Here is a 19,829-nt window from a genome sequence, read left to right as displayed (position 1 = left end):
CTTTACCTCCTGTCTAAGAATGATTCCCTGACCCAGTGTGCCACTTCTGACCACGCCCATGGTGCTTTCACCTCAATGTCAGGATTACTTGGATGTCTTTTCAAAGGCCGAACTGCTCCCTGAACATCGGCCCTTTGATTGTGCCATAAATCTGGTCCCTGGCTCTATGCCTCCGAAGAGGCGGGTTTACCCCTTGTCACTCCCGGAGACCCGAGCCATGTCTTCTTACATCCAGGAGAATTTAGAGAGGAGCTTCATTTGGCCCTCTAATTCCCCCGCTGGAGCCGGGTTCTTCTTTTTTGCCAAGAAGGATGGGTCAATCCGACCCTCTATAGACTACCGTGGCCTCAACGCCATCACACGATGGGACAGATACCCTTTGCCTCTGATTCCTGAATTGCTAGACTGGCTGCAAGGAGCTAAGGTCTTTACTAAGCTGGACCTCTGGGGCACATACAACCTGGTAAGGATACCACCCAACGATGAATGGAAGACCGCATTCAATACTAGAGACGGGCATTACGAGTATTTGGTCATGCCCTTCGGCTTATGCAACGCCCCTTCGGTCTTCCAAAACCTTATGAACGAGGTGTTAAGGGATATGTTGCATACCTCTGTCATTGTGTACCTCAACGATGTACTGATTTATTCTAAGGACCTGTCCACGCACCGCGTACATGTGCGACAAATCCTACAGAAGCTTCGGGACAATTGTCTCTTCGCCAAGATAGAGAAGTGTGAGTTTGAACAAGAATCATTGCCCTTCCTCAGGTATATTGTCTCTTCAATGGGCTTCCACATGGATCCAGATAAGGTAGTGGCCATCAAGGATTGGTCACAATCAGTAGGGATCAAGGCACTACAATGCTTCCTTGGCTTCACCAATTTCTACCGCCAGTTCATACCCCACTATTCCCAAATGGTTGCTCCGCTCACTGCCCTTACCAGGAAGAGTGCCAATGCCAAGAACTGGTCCCCGGCAGCATTAAGTGCCTTCCAGGAAAGGAAGCCTTTCTTCTAGATGTCTGTCTTCATCATCCAGATCCACAGTGTCAGTTTGTCGTCGAGGTAGACGCATCCGGCATCGCTGTAGGAATGGTCCTAAGCCAAGTATCCAGTGGAGGTAAATCCTTGCCATGCTCCTACTTCTCCCGGAAGTTCTCCCCCACCGAGAGGAACTACAGTATCGGGGACAAGGAGCTGTTGGCCATTAAGCTGGCCTTTGAAGAATGGCTTTAGTGGCTCGAAGGGGCCCAACATACCATAATTGTCTATACAGATCACAAGAACTTAGAGTTTCTGTGCCGGGCTCCATGCTTCAACCCCCAGCAAGCTCGCTGGTCTCTATTTTTCAGCCAGTTCAACTTTCTCCTCCGCTACAGACCAGCATGTAAGAGCATTCGGGCTGATGCCCTCTCTCACACTGCTGAAACCGAAGACACCCCCAAGCCACCTTGATACATCTTAGATACGGCCAAAGTCCTTCTTGCAGCTTCAGAGGTGGTACCTCTAGGCAAGACGGTAGTGCCTGCTTGCCTGCGCAAGAAAGTATTATCGTGGGCTCACGACTCTTTAACCGCAGGTCATCCCGGAGTCGCCTGGACCTTGGAGCTGTTGACCGAATACTACTGATGGCCTCAAGTAAAGAAAGATGTACTTCTGTATTAATTCTTGCCCTACCTGTGCTCGACAAAAACCCCTGCCTGGCCATCTCTGGGGTCTCCTCTAACCGTTACCCATTCCCACTGAGCCAAGGACTAATCTCTCCATGGATTTTATAGTGGACTTGCCCCCATCAGAGGAGAAGACTGTGAAATGGGTCACGGTTGACAGATTTTTGAAGATGGCTCACTTCATACCTCTTGCCAAATTACCGACCATGCCAGAACTTGCGCAATTCTTTACTCAACATATTTTTCTCCTACATGGACTCCCTCTCCATGTCGCCTCGGACTAAGGTTCTCAGTTCACGGCCAAGTATTGGAGAGCGCTCTGCAAGAAGTTTGGGATCCAGCTAGACTTCACCATGGCCTTCCACCCACAAGGCAACAATCAAGTAGAATGCATGAACCGAACCTTGAAAGCGTTCCTTTGAGCCTTTGTAGGGGATCAACAAAATGAATGGGTGGCTCTTCTGCCATGGGTAGAATATTCTTATAATTTCCATCAACATTCTGCAACCAATAGGTCTCCTTTCCACTTGGTCTATGGAAAACGACTCAGACCTCCTTTGCCGTTGCCCCTGATGGTCCCGTCTCCTGCAGCGCAACTTTCAGCTCAACAGCTACATGTCCTTTGGAAGACCACTCAGGAGAAAGTGCGACAAACCACTGCTACCTCAAAGAAACATGCAGACAGACTGCGACACCCAGCTCCTGTATTTCGCCCTGGAGATAAGGTATGGTTGAGCACCAAGAACATTCAATTGCACATTCCCTCCATGCACTTGGCTCCCCGGTATATTGGCCCGTTTTCCGTTGTGGAGCGAGTGGGCACTTTTTCCTACCGTCTACACCTTCCATCCACATTAAAGATCCACAATGCCTTCCACGTGTCCTTACTCAAGCCTTTGATTCTGTTGGTCTTCCATGATAAACCTCTGGAGTCTCTAAACCGACAGCTGAACAAGACATCATCTATCAGGTGAAGGAAGTTTTGGATGTTCGGTTCCTTCATAGAAGATGGGAGTATCTTCTCTCCTGGAAAGGGTATGGCTCCGAGGAGAATACTTGAGAGCCAGCCTCCAACATCTTGGATAAAACCCTTCTTCGCCAGTTTCACTTGGACCATCCTGCTAAACCCAGGCCCCGGGGAAGGGAGCATAAGAGGGGAGGTATTGTTACGATCCAGACTGTGGAGGTCCGTGGCCGGCTCCCTCACTTACCCTAAGCCGCTCCGGGAACCGCGATGCTCCATCCGGGCCTCATTAGGCCCTTCCCACGGCCTCTCTCTCTCCAAGACACCGCTGATTCTCAGCAGCTGGCCCCACCCCCCTAGGCGCTCGCGTGCACAGGGGCTCTACAATTTAAAGGGATCAGTGTGGGAAAGGACAGTTCCAACTCCTGTAGTGATGTCAGATGCTGCCAGTATTTAAGCTTGCTTGGCAATCTTCTCCCTTGCCTTGCAACGAGGTTCTCTCTGCTCCCAGAGGTTGCTAGTTGCTGTTCTTCACCCCTGGCTTCTGACTTCAGCTTCGTCCCTGGCTTCTGTCTTCAGCTTCGTCCATGGCTTTTGTCTTCAGCTTCTGCTCCTGGTTCCTGACTTCAACTTGCTCTCAGTGTCCCGTTCCATGACGTCCAGGAGACCCCGCCTAAGTCCAAGTGGCTCGGGTCCTCACGGGCTCCTCCTGGGGGGACTTCGGGCTTCCAGTGGTGAAGTTCCAGTTGGTCTCCTGGCTCCAGCTTTGGTACTCCTCAGGATTCTGGGATTCCTCTTCAAGACTCACCCACAGGAGACCGCACGTAAGTCCAAGCGGCCCAGGTTCTCACGGGCTCCTCCCGGGGGGATCTTGGACTTCCAGTGGTGAAGATTTGACCAGTCTCCTGTCCTGTGCTGCCTCCCGGCTTTCTACCTCCACTGTGGGTTCTCAAACAGTGTGCCATCATCTGTCCTAGCTGGCTCAAGGGTCCACGTAATCTAACAGTCACACACAGAAGAATTAGTACAATTTCACAGTCCCTGGCCACTCTGCACATGATGACAGTGACTATAAGGTCACACCTTGCTTTCTTCTTAAATATTTGTTTATTTATTTGTAATATTTACATCCCATATATCTAAAAAAAAAAGGAAATCAAAACAGTTTACAAGCATCACATGATAACTATAACCATATCTAGATACAGCTTAAATCAGCCATTAGCAAAGCAACATTATACTCTAGACAAATAAAGTAAACATTAAAAACAGAAAAGTAAATGGAAATTTAAGAAATTCAGCCAGCCACCCATAGATTTTGGTTCCCTAACCTGGGGATTCCTGGACACAGGACCCCAATTTGAGGACTCTCAAACCTAAAAATATCTGACTCAGGCTCCTTAGGTCCCAGGGCTCTGACTCAGGAAATCCCACATCTAGAAAGTCCAAAGTCCAGGATCTTTGAACCCTCTAACCTACCCCTCACTATGGCCCCTACTAATGTCTGAGCCACCCCACACTCCATTACTCCCATCTATCCCATTGCCCTTCTATCTACTAACCCAGTTTGGCCCCCTATTCCCTTACCCAGCAAATACTCCTAATTACCCCTAAACTAACCCACTCCCCACTGTGCCTCTCCCTCAATCCAGACCCTTCCTATACTTACCTGTCCTGTAGAATGGCTGCACCTTTTTTTTTCCTGATGGCTATTTTAAAATGGTACAGATCACAAAGTGGTGATGACTATACTTAAAAAAAATATTAAAGAATGTTATTCAGATAACTAACATCAATTTTGTTCTGTTCGGAGTTAGCAGTCTGCTAGGGAGTTAGCAATCTGTTGAGAGTTAGGAGTTAGCAGTCTGCTAGGGAGTTAGCAATCTGTTGTTATTTAAGAGAGTTGTGGGTGGATCCTTGGACCGGTGGCAGATGACTACGACCCCGGGGGAAGATCCCAAGAGGGACCACCGGTCAGGCTCAGAGTTAGGAGACAGACACACACTAGTTCTTTTATTAGACAGTATACTGAACCACCAGAGGTGGCAGTAGTGAGCTGGAATGCCCGGATGGGCTGTAGTCCCTCAGATACGGGAACAGCGATCCCTGGAGGCTGAGCTGTAGAGAAACTGAAATATAGTGAGTAGGCAGGGTATGCAGAGTTCATGTACCGAACCTGATGGTAACACTCACACACTCACACAATGTCTCATAGAAGCCCAGGAGCTGGAATGTATAGGCCCTCGAGCAGCGAGTACCTGGTTCCAGGGAAAGCTCTGAGAGAGCGATGGTAACTCACTGATGTAGTTGGCAGTGATGACTTCCAGACAGAAGAGAATATGGAGCTAGTCTGGGAACGAGGGCCCTCGAGGAGCGAGTCCCGGTTCCAGACTGTCACCTGAAAAACAAAGGAGAGAGAGCAAGGCCCCCGAGGAGCGGGTACCCCTGGTAAGTCTGAGGAGGCAAAGTAGCATAGATAGAACGAATCATTATCCTTGCTAACTCAAACTGTTAGCAAATTCTAAGACCTTAAATATCCATCGTGGGTGACGTCATCTCAGGGGGATGCCCCTGAAGTTTGCGCCATCGCTGGTACTTCAGTCGGGGCCGCGCCACGCACGCGCCCCTAGGCCTCCAGGAAACATGGTGGGTTGCAGTGTCTAGCCAGTCCGGGGACGCCGGAGGACTTCGGCAGAAGGACGCCGTGGCAACCAATCTTCCCGCAGGCAAAGAGGGAGTCACCAAAGAAGTGAGGAGGGCAGAGAGAGAGCATTGGGAACTGACAGACACAACAAATTTATTGAGAAATTATCTGAATAACATTGGCGTCGCACCGAATAACTACACCATAAAAGGCGTAGTTATTCGGCGCGAACTAGGCAGCGATATGGCATCTTACCGTTTCGCTGTCTGCGCCGTCTTCGCAGAGTTGGCCCCGGTGATGCCTCATCTCCTCCTCTTCTGGGACCGACTCCGCCCCGATGTAGCTAGCGCACGCGTGCGCTAAGCTTTCTAGCTATCGCACACTTGCGCTGGTAGTGCAAGCGTGCGCTTAGCTTTAGAAAATGACCCCCTTTGTGATTTATTGAATTTAGGTATTAGTGATGATCTTGCACCCTACTTTTGCACTATTTCAAAGGCACCAGTTCAGCTGTAAGCTGTTACATTTGTTTGGGAGGGGTGGGGTGTTAACTGATAGCGTAGAAGAGGGTTTTAATACCTAGTTTTTCAACTTTCAAACAATGTAAAAAAAAAATTGCATATGTCAAATCTGCTCCTAAAGAAAGTTCAGTAAATTAATTCATAGCTAAATTACATGAACATTGGGAAGTAAGTGGGATGGAGAGTTATGCTCAGCAAAACTGTCAAAGCATGAAAGCAAAGGGAAACATGATTTATTGTATGAAGAGTTCAGTAAATGATACCCAAATTAAAACATTAAGGAACAGTATGAAAATAAGATTACACTACCATTTAGACTATAATAACTAGTAGTTAAAATTTTAAGAACATTTTAATTTACACAAAGATGCTGAGAATAAATTGGCAAAATATTTTTCCCCATCAATGTCAGAACTGCAATGGTGTCTGAATTTTTAATCAGCTTGACCTGTCATATAAAAATGCAGCACCAATCATAGACCTGCAGTTGAGAATAATTCCTTTTCAATGGGGTAGCTAAGAATGCTTCAAACCAGCTATCAATGATAGTTCCATAATGGAAACATGAGATCCTCACAAGGGAATAAACCTTTTTACACCTGGCCACAGACAAGTTCTTATTTTTGGTGATACGATGCAATTGGCAGCAGACACAGTTTGAATGCTCCAGTTCTTCCACTAGATGAATAGGAGGTTAATCTATTTTTAACATGTACCATTGGTTCCCTGCAGCTAAAATGAAATTGCTCTATTAAATGTACAGTAGGCCATAATGCAGCGTGTCTTCCTAAGAATACAAGGTGTCCTGTTGCTGGGGTGGTCACCTCTATGTTAAGTATTGATGTAGCCTTATATTAAAGGGGATTATGTTTTTTAGTTCTTTTTAACTTTTTTAAAATGGTATATTTCTGTGCACTATACACAACTACCTTTACACATTTTCCAAAGTTTAAAAATACCTAAATTTTTCATTCTACACATTATGCAAAATGTTTCAAATCAAAACTGAATGGAAGTTAATAATGCTTCAACTCATGGTATGGAGAATAATACATATGGTTCAAAAGCAAGTTACATTTATTTATTTATTTATTTATTTATTTATTTATTTATTTACTCACTTACATTTTTATGTCACCTACCCTAAAAAGGCACTAGGCAGCCTACAATATCAGATAAATACATAAAATCAAGCAATATCACATATATCAATAAAAACGAACAGTTGTTATCACATTCAGCAAATATCAAAAGAACATAAAACTCCCTTACATTCACAAATATTACAGAAAAATATAATAATCAAACATTAAAATATCCCAGCATTTTCTTCCATTATATATTTCATTGTGCAGGTCATAACTATTTTTTCAGTTAATATATGGTTTAGTGATCCATAAAACATTATTTGTCCATGTAATGCCTTAACTGCATCCTATGACATTCTTGGAAAGCCACCATTAAGGATGCCAACTAACTCCAGACTTTTAGAACAAGTTGATCCAGTCCTAGTTTTGCCTCATTGCTTGTAGGGATCAGTAGTTTTGATTTTCCTTTTGCATTCCTTAAGCAAAACTACAAGTAAATGGATGCAGTGAGGTTAAAACCGTGTCTGGATCAGCCTGTCCTGAAAATCTGGAGTCAGTTGGAAATCCTAACTACCATAGGAAAGAAACTCTTCTTCACAGGTTTTGTTTTTCCATTCTTTACATCTTTACAAGAATAAAATGTTCATTTAATCTTGAGCAAGCAATTTGGCCAATCTATATCTCCCTTACATGTTTTCTCAATCTTTCTTCCCCATACTTTACCATGGTACAGCATACTAATAATTATATTATTATATTCCATCTTTAGGATACCACTGGTATAGGCTCTAACAGTTTTCATCTCCTTTATAAGCCTCAAATGAAGAACTGGCAAAGGAGAAAGAGAATGAAAAAGAATGAAGGTGAAACAGAGAGACAGACAGACAGACACACACACACACACACACACACATGCACACGCACACACTTCCTACATAGCCTCACTCTATTTTCATACATCTATGTTTAGGTCATCTTGTGCTTCATGATGAGATCCTAAGCTTTATGACTATCTGCTCTAATGATAACCCAAAAGAAAGTCCTCCTATACTATAGAAGTTCTAGTATTTTCCCTCAAAAATAGTTATCTCTTACCATAAGAAAGTTAAATAAGGTTTATAACTATATATCTCTTACCACACATTAGTTCTATAAAGTTATATATTAAAGATATAAACTAAACAGGAAGTTAAACTGACATCAGTTATATAAGATTATTTAAATCTGTAAGGTCTGGATTTTAGGGATATGCAGGGGCAAAACATTTACAGGTGGATTTTAAAAACCTGGCGCGCGTAAATTCTACGGTTTACGTGTGTGACTGGGCCCGGTCACGCGCATAAACCCTGGTATGCGAATAAGTGCTGAGCCAAGGAAAAGGGGTGGGGAGGGGGGGTAGGGAGGGGCGGGGCTGGAGGCGGTTGGTACAGTCAATGAACACTCTACCTGGGCAACAACAAGCTAGGTGGAGAGAACATTGCCCAAATCTCATCTTGGAGTGAGTTTCCTCACTCCGAAGGCCAGCAAATCTTCACAGGAGACCACTGTTCTGTTCGTACGTCTCATGTTGAATGAGAAAGTGGCCCCCAACCCCCTACACTCATACCTAATCCCCACCTCGAGTTACTAGGTGGGCCTCCCATAGGGATACAAATATCTGTCTAGGAAGGAGGCACTATAGCAAGTCTCTCTCTCTCTCTCTCTCTCTCTCTCTCTCTCTCTCACACTCACACACAGCATATTTGGTATCCTGATCCATCTCATATTTGATTTCTGATGTAGGATTATGATCCAGTTGCAAATAAAACTGTGTGTTAGAAAACACAACAGTAACATCATATTCATAATATAATCCTGGGTATCCATAACCACAGTGGTGCCCCCTTTATCAGCAGGTTGCACAATGATCTACTCATCTTTCTTCAATAGCTACAAAGCCATCCATTCAAGTCAAGGCAACTTATAAAAAAACAAGACTTAAATAAACCCTAGTGTTTATAAATGTCTTTTTTTTAAAAAAGAATAAAATGTCTGAATGTGAGCACCATAGAATATGGCAGAAGCTACTATGATTTGCATTGTACCACTGACTAATCCCCATCTAGATCTAAAAATGGGTTTGTGATGAAAAACTTTCAGTCTCAACATGCAGATAAATCAATGGAAAACATATTCATGGTGCATGTAGGGGAAAAGGAGAAACCTCATGAAAGAATTCTCAATTGCTCTAGAGATAAAGTAATAATCAAAATATTAATTTCTGTAGATTCTAACTCATCCAGGATCATGTCATAGGAGGATTGCACTATGACTTATGGGGTCATCTCTCCCACCTGTAAAGATTCTGATTATACATAACCCTAAAACACACACTTGTGGATTCTAAAATGAGGAAATAGAAGATTCTTCTCCAGATGAATTATCATCGGAGTATCCCTCAAAATTATCCTTCTTAACTGAATTAACACATCGAGAAATGTTCATCTATGGATAGATGGATCCATGATTATATTTGATTTCATCCCTTTAAAATTTAGAAAATTAGATTTTTTTTATCTTCTCCTTAAATGAGTTCAGAGTCTCTTTAAAGGAGCCCAGACGAGGTTCAAATGTGATCAACATTGTATGAGATTTAATTGCCATCATCTTATTATAAATTTCCTCCTTCAATTGGACCATCACTGCTTTAGCATGATCAATGACAAGAATCATCAGTTCCAGAGAACAAATGGTGACAAAAGGAGAATCCTCACAATAGAGTTTAGGCTACTTAAAAATACTCAGTTAATGTACAAGCATGAAGTTCAGTCTTTATTAATCTTTTATTTAACAACTTCACAGATGACCATAGATCCTCATTCCCCTGACCAGTGTGATTTTCAAACAGGTGGTTTGTTGATAACAGTTCCTGTAAGTGTGCCTCAGTAAAAGAGACAGTATGGTCCCAATTCATAATGTTCTATATAATCTTAAGGAATTATCTTTTTCCCTAGATGTCACTACATAGTGTAAGATGTTTCCACATTTCAAAGCGATCCCAGTATGGAGTTTTTGACCTTTATTGAAGAACTTATGAAATGAGTGACAATCCCCTGAAGCAGGCAATATTAGTGTTTGTCAAAATGCCAGCATCATGACTTTTCATCATCCTGTTGAGACTCGTCAGATGTTTCTTGATCATCAGATCTGGTTATCTATACATACTTCTTATGAACTTTTGAATTTTGAAGAGTAATTGATTTGATTTGCACCTTTTTCATTAATTTTTGAATAAAGAATATGGACTAATTTTTCAGATGCATGATTATATTAAATGTACATATGATGCTGTGAACAATATAGTATATCATTGGCATTATATGATACCTATTGTGTTATGTTCATGGAACCTTAGGCCGGCTGAGACTGTAGGTGTCATGCTGTGGATACCCACAGTGGGTGTCGCAGCCGGGAGGCAGCGCTAAGGAGAGACTTCGAAGATGGCTTCATCACTGGAAGCCCGAGGTCCCCCCCCCCCCCAGGAGGAGTCCGTAGGGACCTGGGCCTCTTGGTCTTAGGTGGATCCTATGCGACCAAGGATCAGAAGAGAAGCCTGCTGAGGTAATCCAATGATGAGATGGCATCCAGGAGGTCAGGAGAGACTTCACTCTTGGAAGCCCGCGGTCCCCCCCGGGAAGAGCCCATGAGGACCTGAGTCGCTGGGGCTTAGGAGAACCATCCGGGCGGGGATGAACAAGTACCTGTGGCAGTGGGAAGAGACAAAACTGAAGTCCAGGAACAAGCCAAGGTCGGGAGCTAGAAGTCAGATTTCGGATGCCAAAACCAGGGATGGAAGCAGGAGCCGGAGTCGAAGAACAAAGCAAGGTCAGGAGCCAGGAATCAGACGTCAGGAACAAGCAGGAACCGGGAAGCAGAAAGCACAACTAGCTACTCCAAAGAGTCAACCTCGTTGCAAGGCACTGGCTAGCTGTGGCTGCAGGGTTTAAATAACCCGGTAGCATCTGACGTCAGCAGGGAGGCGTCCTCTATTTTCCCATGCTGGCCCCTTTAAATAGAGCCCCTGTGCAAGCACATGCCTAGGGGGTGGGGCCAGCAGTGGATTGCCGGCGGCATCTCCCTCGCAGGGGGGACGCCGCAGTGGACCACATCTCAGGCCTGGGAGGCTGCGTCTTGGGTTCGGCGGGCCGGAGGGGGCTCCCGTGGACAGAGAAAGTCTTTGTCCAAGATTTGGTGGCTGGTTCCCAGGAATTCTCTTTGGGGCCGTAGCCCTCCCAGGAAAGGAGATACTCCCACTGATGACAGTGGAATCGGACATCCAGGATGTCTTTCATGGTATACATATCACCCTGTTCGGCGGTAAAGGTGGTTGGTTCCGGAGGCTTGGTCTGAAATGGGGAGAGGACCACTGGCTTGAGCAGGGACACGTAGAACACATTATGAATCCTCAGGGTGGATGGCAATCGTAGTCGGTAGGACACTGCCCCAATACATTCTGCCACAGGAAAGGGGCCGATATAGCCGGGCGCCAACTGCATGGAGGGTATGCGTAGCTGAATATTCTTGGTATTTAATCATACCTTACTCCCTGGTTGGAAGACCGGTGCCGGTCGTTGGGACCTGTCAGCATACTCTAGATTTGGCAGCTGTCAGATGAAGCTTTTCCTGGGTGGACTACCAGAGGTGGCGCAGTTGTCGGGCCGTAAGTTAAACTGCAGGAGACGGCACCATCAGAGGCAACGGTAATGGAGGTCTGGGAGTCTTCCCGTAGACCAATTGAAAAGGGAACCGGTTGGTTGCAGAGTGTTGATGGCAGTTATATGAAAACTCTGCCCAGGGTAACAAGGTGACCCAATCATTTGGGAGATCCCCGACGAAGGCCCGGAGGAAGGCTTTAAGAGTTTGGTTGGTACGTTCGGCTTGGCCGTTGCCCTGAGGGTGAAAGGCGGTAGTCAGATCCAATTGCACTCCGAACTTCTTGCAAAGAGCCTTCCAATATTTCGCCGTAAACTGAGGACCATGGTCTGAAGTGATGTGCAAAGGAAGTCCGTGCAGTCAGAAGATATGCTGGGTAAAGAGATTGGCCAACTCGGGTGCTGTAGTTAGTTTAGCGAGAGGCACAAAGTGAGCCATCTTTGAGAATCAGTCGACCATGACCCAGATCACGGTCTTCCCATCAGAGAGTGGCAATTCCATGATAAAGTCCGTGGACAGGTGGGTCCAGGGCTCAGTAGGTACGGGTAGCAGACGAAGGAGACCCCAGGGACGACCCTGCAAGGGTTTCTGCTCGGCACAGGTAGGACATGACTAGATGTAGAGCCGGACATCTCTCTTGACGTGCAGCCACCAGTAGAACTCAGTCAGAGGTTCTAGTGTCCGGGCAGTACCTGGGTGCCCTGCGGTCAGGGAATCATGGGCCCATGCAAACACCTTTCTCCGTGAACGAGCGGGCACCGCTCTCTTACCCGCGGGGGCCACCTCGGATGCGGCTAAAAGAACCTTGGCTGGGTCCAGGATGTATTGAGGCGGGTCAATGGTATCGTTAGTCTCCGTCGTGCGGGAAAGGGCATCCGCTTGGATGTTCTTAGCTGCCGGTCTGTAGCGGAGGGAAAAATTGAATTGGCTGAAACAGAGGGACCAGCGAGCCTGCCGTGGATTAAGGTGCTGGGCATGGCACAGGTACTCTAGATTTTTATGGTCAGTGTAGATGACCACTGGGTGCTGGGCTCCCTCCAACCACTGGTGCCATTCCTGGAATGCTAGCTTGATGGCCAGTAGTTCTTTGTCTCCTATGCCATAGTTTCTCTCTGCAGGAGAGAACTTGCGTGAGAAATAGGAGCATGGCAGGGATTTACCACTCTTGGACAACTGGCTTAAGACGGTGCCAACTGCCATGTCGGAGGCGTCAACCTCCACGATGAATTGGTGTTGAGGGTCCGGCTGCCAGAGGCAGGTGTCTTGGAGGAAGGCGTTCTTCAGATCCTGAAAGGCTCATACAGCCGTGGCCGACCAATTCTTAGCGTTGGCCCCCTTCCTCATAAGGGCTGTCAGCGGGGCCACCATGCTGGAATAGTGGGGAATAAATTGCCGGTAGAAGTTGGCAAAGCAGAGGAACCGCTGCAGCGCCTTGACTCCCACAGGCTGAGGCCAATTCTTGATGGCGGCGACCTTCTCTAGGTCCATATGGAACCCTATGGAGGATACAATGTACCCCAGAAAGGTACATGGCAGATACTACCATAAGAAGCTTGCTGGGCAGCTGGGTGGACCATGTGGTCCTTTTCTGCCATCATTACTATGTTACTATGTTGCCTAGAATGATACCTAGAATGTACCTCTCCCTTTAGTTTTTTTTTGCAGTCCAAATGCTTGAGACTGCATTTTTTAGCATTAAATCTTAGATGCCAGACTTTTGACCAATCTTCAAGCTTTGCTAGATCCCTCCTCATTTTTTCCATACCTCTCTGAGGTGTCTACTCTGTTGCAGATTTTGATATCATCTGCAAACTGAGAAACCATTCTTGATAGTCCTTCTACAATATCACTAACAAAAATGTTGAAAAGAACTAATCCAAGGACCTACACTTGAGGCACAATACTAATAATGCCCCTTTTTTTGGAGTGAACTCCATTCACCACCACTCTATATTGCCTCCCACTCAATCAGTTTCTAACTCAGGCACTCGCTTTAGGGCCCATATCAAGGACACACTTTATTTATGTCATCTATGGAAGCCATGTCAAAGACCTTACTGATATCCAAGTATAATACATTTAGGGGCAGATTATAAAAAAGTACTCCTGCGCGTACTTTTGTTCGCGTGACCAGCGCAAACAACAGTATGCCACATTTTAATAGATACGTGCGTAGCCATATCTATTAAAATCTGGCGTACCTCCGTTCCCTCCACCCCCCCCCCCCGCACCTTCCCCCCCCTTCCCCTACCTAACCCACCCCCCAGCCCTATCTAAACCCCCCCTACCTTTGTTTGAAAAGTTACACCTGCCCGATTCTTTAGAATGACGAAAAGTAAATAAATAAATAAGGTTTTCGGGGGGTATGTGCGTATCTTATGCATGTACCCCTTTGAAAATCTGCCCCTTAGTGTTCCCCCTGATCCAACTCTCTGGTCACCCAGTCAAAGAAATTGATCATATTCTTCTGACAAAACTTACTTCTGGTGAAACCATGCTGCCTCAGATTTTGTAATCCTCTGGATTCCAGAAATTGCACTGTTCTCTGTTTTAGCAGCAAGTCCATTAATTTACTCACCACAAAGGTCAGACTAACTGGTCTATAGTTTCCAGTCTCCTCCTTACTTCCACTTTGTGAAGAGGAGCCACATCTGTCTGCTTTCAGTCCCCCGGAACTACTCCCAGCTCTAAAGAATCATTGAAAAGATCAGCCAGTGGATCAGCCAGAATTCTTAAATCCCTCTCCTGTCCAGCCCCATTGAGTGCCACAATGAAAATGCACGAGATGCATTTGAATGCAATGGAAACCCATTACAGATATCCTAAAAACTAACTGGTTATGCGTGCCTTCAGGAAAGAGTTGGGAGTAGAGACAGCACTCCAGTCATTAAGAGAAGCAAGGCGAATGATGAAGTTATGTATTTGTTTATTTGCTTATTTATTTATTTACTTTTTGTCATTTTGATTCTGCTAATCCAAATAAGATCTCAGCGGAGTACAACATAACCAAAGAATACATTAATTAATACAATAATAATGATAAAACAATAGATATTATCAGACAGTTAAGGGCCATCATTAACAGGAATAATTGAAGACAAATAATACAGATTTTAGTATCTTTCAAAATGTGAGATAAATGCTTTCCTCTTGCATTTCCTGTAGCAGAATGTTCTAAACAGATGGTATAGCTACGAAAAATGCCCTTAATCTAGTTTCTGTTAAGTGAAACTTTTTAAAAGATGGAGTTGTTAGCAATCATGCCGTCTCAGATCGAAGTGTACTCACAGGAGTATAATATATCAACACAGATTTAAAATATTCTGCAGCTGTACCTGCCAAAATCTTAAAACACTAAGAATCTTAAAATGTATTCTCTGAGAAACCAGGAGCCAATGTAAAGCCTGCAAGCATGGTATAATATGTTCAAATCACAAAGCCCCAGTATTTTGAACCAACTGCTGCATCCCATAGCATTTTGAACCAACTGCAGGACCTGGACTGATAAATGAGGTAAACCCATGTAAAGTGAATTACATCTGTAGTAGCCTGACATGACTTGTCTTCAGCCACCAACAGAATGAGCTCTACTGGCGGCCGCTGAGCTACAGGGTCTCCTGTCTTCTTCATCCACCACAGGATGGGTTCCGCAAAGGCGGCCTGCCAGATCACAGGCTCTTCATACATTTGTATTAGCATGTACCGTGTCAATCGCATTGATGTAACATGAATTCCTGTTGTCACGGGGCCGATCTCACAATAAGCTGCGAGATCAGCCCCATGGCAGCAGATGACGTACACTTAATATATATGACTGTTGCTGCTGGCTGTGGGCATAAGGAAGTGGAGGTTGAGTGCAGCATTGGCTCAAGCAGGGTTTGATTTATCCCTGACCAACTTGAAAAAAAAAAACAGCAAAAAAAAAAAAATTAAAAATTAAATAAAGGAACTTGGTCTGGGCTGAGGATTCACTGAATCCCTTGAAGGCCCTGACCACATGCCAGGCTTGGGCTGAGGATCAGGTATTGGGACTGGGCCTCTGGGCCTGGCCCCTGTGTTGGGCTTAGACCCATGCCCTGGCCTAGGCTGAAGCCCAGGCTTCAGGGCTTGGCCTCCAAACTGGGCCCCAGTGTCAGACCGAGGAAGTGCCATACATCAGGAAATAATCAAACCAAAAAAGCTCATGATTAGACCAAGGAACTTGCCAGTGCTTATATTTAGTACTCTCCTAGAATTTATAGCCATTTCCCAACAAAGACCAAGTCTAAAGTATGGCCTGCTACATGTGTAGGAATCTGCATAATTTGAGAATAACCTAATGTTGACATAGCAGATAAAAATTCAACAGCTCTGGACAGGCAGTAAGAAAGTACAGTATCTGGGGCCTCCCTCGGGGGGGGGGCGGTATTCAGCCAGGGATAGATTAGAAAGGTAGTGTATAAAGAGAACTAAATAAGCCAAACTTAACTAAAAAAAAAAAAAAAACCACACAGGTGGAATTCATAAAGAGATATGGACTTTCATGCATCCATAATCAGCTTTGGTACATTTTAGGCCATGTAGAATTTTATTTATTTATTTATTTATTTATTTATTTATTTATTTATTTGCAATTTTTGTCTACTGACATTCGTTCGGGGAACATCACATCGGTTTCCATACAACAAAAGGTAGCCAACTGGACTTTACATTGAACTGATCAGCGAACTGGGTATCAGGGAAGGTGGGGGGAAGAATAACAAGGGTAAGCTGTACAAATTAACAAGCGATATAGTATGGATGGATATATACAAAGAGGGCATTATATACAGGAGAATTATTTATATAAAGCATCTGGGGGGGCGTTATGAAGGAAGGGGGAGCGGTTGCTTACTTGGAGGGCGAAGAGGGGGGAAGGGGAAGAGGGTGTACATTTATACCTAACTTTGCCAAAACAGCTACCCCCTTCTTCATGGATATGCTAAAGAAGTAGATAATCACCTATATTTGGTCCCCAGAAAAGAAGAGGCATTTCAGAAACTGAAAGGTGAGTTATGTAAAGGCCCTGTACTTCATGATGTAGATTTTGAATAAAGATTTAATCTACAAACTGGCATTTTAGGAGCAGGGTCTTAGGCAGTAATTTCTCAAACTTCAGGAGGGGAAGAACACCCAATTATATATGTAACCAAAAGCTGTTGAGTAATGAGAGGATTTATGTCATGATAGAAAAAAGTATGCCTGGAGATTAAATTAGTATGGTAGTACTTGGCCAGAGGACAGTTTACACTAGTTACACATCATTTTCTATTAAAGTGGCTGAACAGGATGAAGAAAGCAATACATGCATCACTTGACGGTTTGTGGTCTTACAAGCTAATGATTATGAGAGAGTACATAGAGTGTACCATTGGAGTACTGATTTTTTTCTTCAGTAAAGATTTGGAAGAAAGAGAGAATGGAAATGGGAAGTCCATTCTAAAAAATGGAGAGGAATTGTGACAGAATGTGGTCCCCATTAGGTGTAAGAAAAAAGATTCAAAGTTTGCATTCAAAAGACAAGTGAAGTTGAATATTAACTCCTAGAGTAAGGATAAACCAGAGAATAACTAAAACGACAACTCTCAGGGTGCATAGGGAATGGAAAAATGAATGGGGTTCTGGGTAAGAAGCATATGAAAGATGGTTGGGCAGAGGCTCCAGCCTCACTGGCAGGTGAGGTCATTAGAGAGGGAAGGCAATTTTATTTCTTTTCTAGAGCTTGGTTATTCTCCCAGGGCTGACCTGAAGGATGCCTACCAGCTTTTTATCTCTTTATCTACCAGCAGAGATGTTGCCCTAGATTATTTTTCTGGTTTTCCAGTCATTACTGCTACAGGTTTTAGTCCAACTTAATTATGATATCATCTTTGGTGCAAGCAGGTTTAAAAGCCAGATGGAGAGAGTGGGAGTCTGTTCCTGTGTAATTCTCCTGGAACTGGCCTGTAGAACACTGTCAGCTTTCTATCTCCTTCCCTGCCTGCAAAGCGTTTGTCCTGGACTTTTATTCTGCTTCTCCAGTCATCACTGCTGCAGGCCTTAGTCCCACCTACCCATTATGCCATCTCTGGTGCTGAAGGGATTTCAAGCCAAACAAAATGGGGCAGCATAATATCCACCAGTGGAGTCATTCTTGAAGGGGGTGAAGCCTAAGGGATTTGACCCTTAGCAAGCCTATTTATGTGGCCTTTATTGGAGTTGTTTTAGAAACATAGAAACATGATAGTAGAAAATGACTATATGGCCCATCCAGTCTGCCCATCTGTCTAATTAATTTAACATTATAATTCTCATCACTTCCTTAGAGATCCCCTGTATTTATTCCATGCTTTCTTGAATTCAGATGCTGTTTTTTGTCTCCACCACTTCCACTGGGAGACTGTTCCACACATACACCACTCTCTCTGTAAAGAAATATTTCCTAAAATTAATCCTGAGTCTACCCTCTTTCACCTTCATCTCATGACCCTCATTCTAAAGCCTCATTTCCATTGAAAAAGGCTTTCCTTCTCTGCATATCTCTTTGAGATATGTGAATGTCTCTCTCATATCTCACCTTTTTTCTAGGGTATACATGTTTAGATCTTTAAGTCTATCCCCATATGCTTTAGAATGAAGACCACTGACTATTTTAGTAATCACCTTCTGGGCGACTCCATCCTGTTTATAATCCTTTTAAAGGTGTGGTCTCCAGAATTGTAAACAGTGAGATCTTACCAGGGACCTATACAGGGGAATATCACCTCCCTTTTTCTGCTGACCATTCCTCTCCCTATTCGGTCAAGCCTTTCTGGCTTTTACCATCGCTTTATCCATTGCTTTTACCATCACTGTTTGGTCACCTTAAGATCATCAGATACAGTTATCCCCAGATCCTACTCTTTCTTTGTGCTTAGAAGAATTTCACCTCCAATACTGCACCTTTCCCTTTGTACCTTTTGTATCCAGAGTTCACTAATGATCTGACTGGGACTTCTAAAGTTATAGGTTTCATGCAGGAGTCTTCAGGGAGGGATGGGATAATATAGTTAGGTTGGGAAAGTAATTATTTAGGATGTGCTTGATTCTAGAATTAACCTCTTCTATACAGAGGTTTCAAGAAAAGTATGGAAGAGTCATGGATTCTATCATGAGAGGTCAAACCCAGGAAAAGGGATATTCACTTATGCCCAATTCACGCATGTTATAAATAGATGCATGCACGCTTGTTTGAAAATTGACCCCTAAGTTCAGATGCCTTTAGATAAAACTATTCTATTTAGTAATTCTTGTAACATTTCTCTGAATTTTTGTGTGATTAACACATGTTCTATTTGTTCCAAGGCTGCTACACTTCATAATCTAATATTAGAAGGCGTTGATATATGCTATGTGATGGAGTCCTGGTTAAAAATCAATGATACTATTATTCAAACAGAAGTTTGCTTTCTGGGATATGGTATATTTTCATGGTGAAGACAATAGGTTAGAGGAGGAGGGGTATATATTATTGCCCATGATTCACCACATTAAGCAGGAATCCCTGATAGTTATAAATAGAACTGAGCGTCTGTTATTAAGAGTTGGGAATACCACTCATTTAGCTACCTTTGTAATCTATCATGCTCCTTAAGATAATATTGTACTTGATAAACTAGTTTGGTTGTTTTCTGATTGTTTTTTATAATTCAATAATATACTAATTTTAGGAGATTTTAATTTGTATGTGGATGGGAAAATTTTGAAGAGGACATCAGATTTGTTTAAATATGTTTAACAGCCCTGGGTTTTTTTTTCCAGTGGGTGGACACACCCACACATATCAAAGGGCATAAGTTAGATCTTATGTTCCTGAATAATTCAGGAGCCCAAAGCCTCTTATTGAAAAAAGGTAAAGAGAAGGGTAATCAAAATGATAATGGGAATGGAACGGCTCCCCTATGAGGAAAGGCTAAAGAGGTTAGGGCTGTTCAGCTTGGAGAAGAGAAGGTTGAGGAGGGATATGATAGAGACCTATAAAATCATGAGTGGAATAGAATGGGTAAATGTAAATTGATTATTTACTCATTCAAAAAATACAAAGCCTAGGGGGCATTCCATGTAGTTAGTAAGTAGCTCATTCAAAAGAAATTGGAGAAAATTATTTTTCACTCAATGCACAATTAAGCTCTGAATTTCATTACCAAAGGATGTAGTTAGGCCATTTAGCACAGATGAGTTTAAAAAAGGTTTGGACAAGTTCTGGGGGAATAG

Source organism: Rhinatrema bivittatum, chromosome 4, assembly GCF_901001135.1.
Source record: "Rhinatrema bivittatum chromosome 4, aRhiBiv1.1, whole genome shotgun sequence".
NCBI classification, from domain to species: domain Eukaryota; kingdom Metazoa; phylum Chordata; class Amphibia; order Gymnophiona; family Rhinatrematidae; genus Rhinatrema; species Rhinatrema bivittatum.
This window is presented reverse-complemented; position numbering follows the sequence as displayed.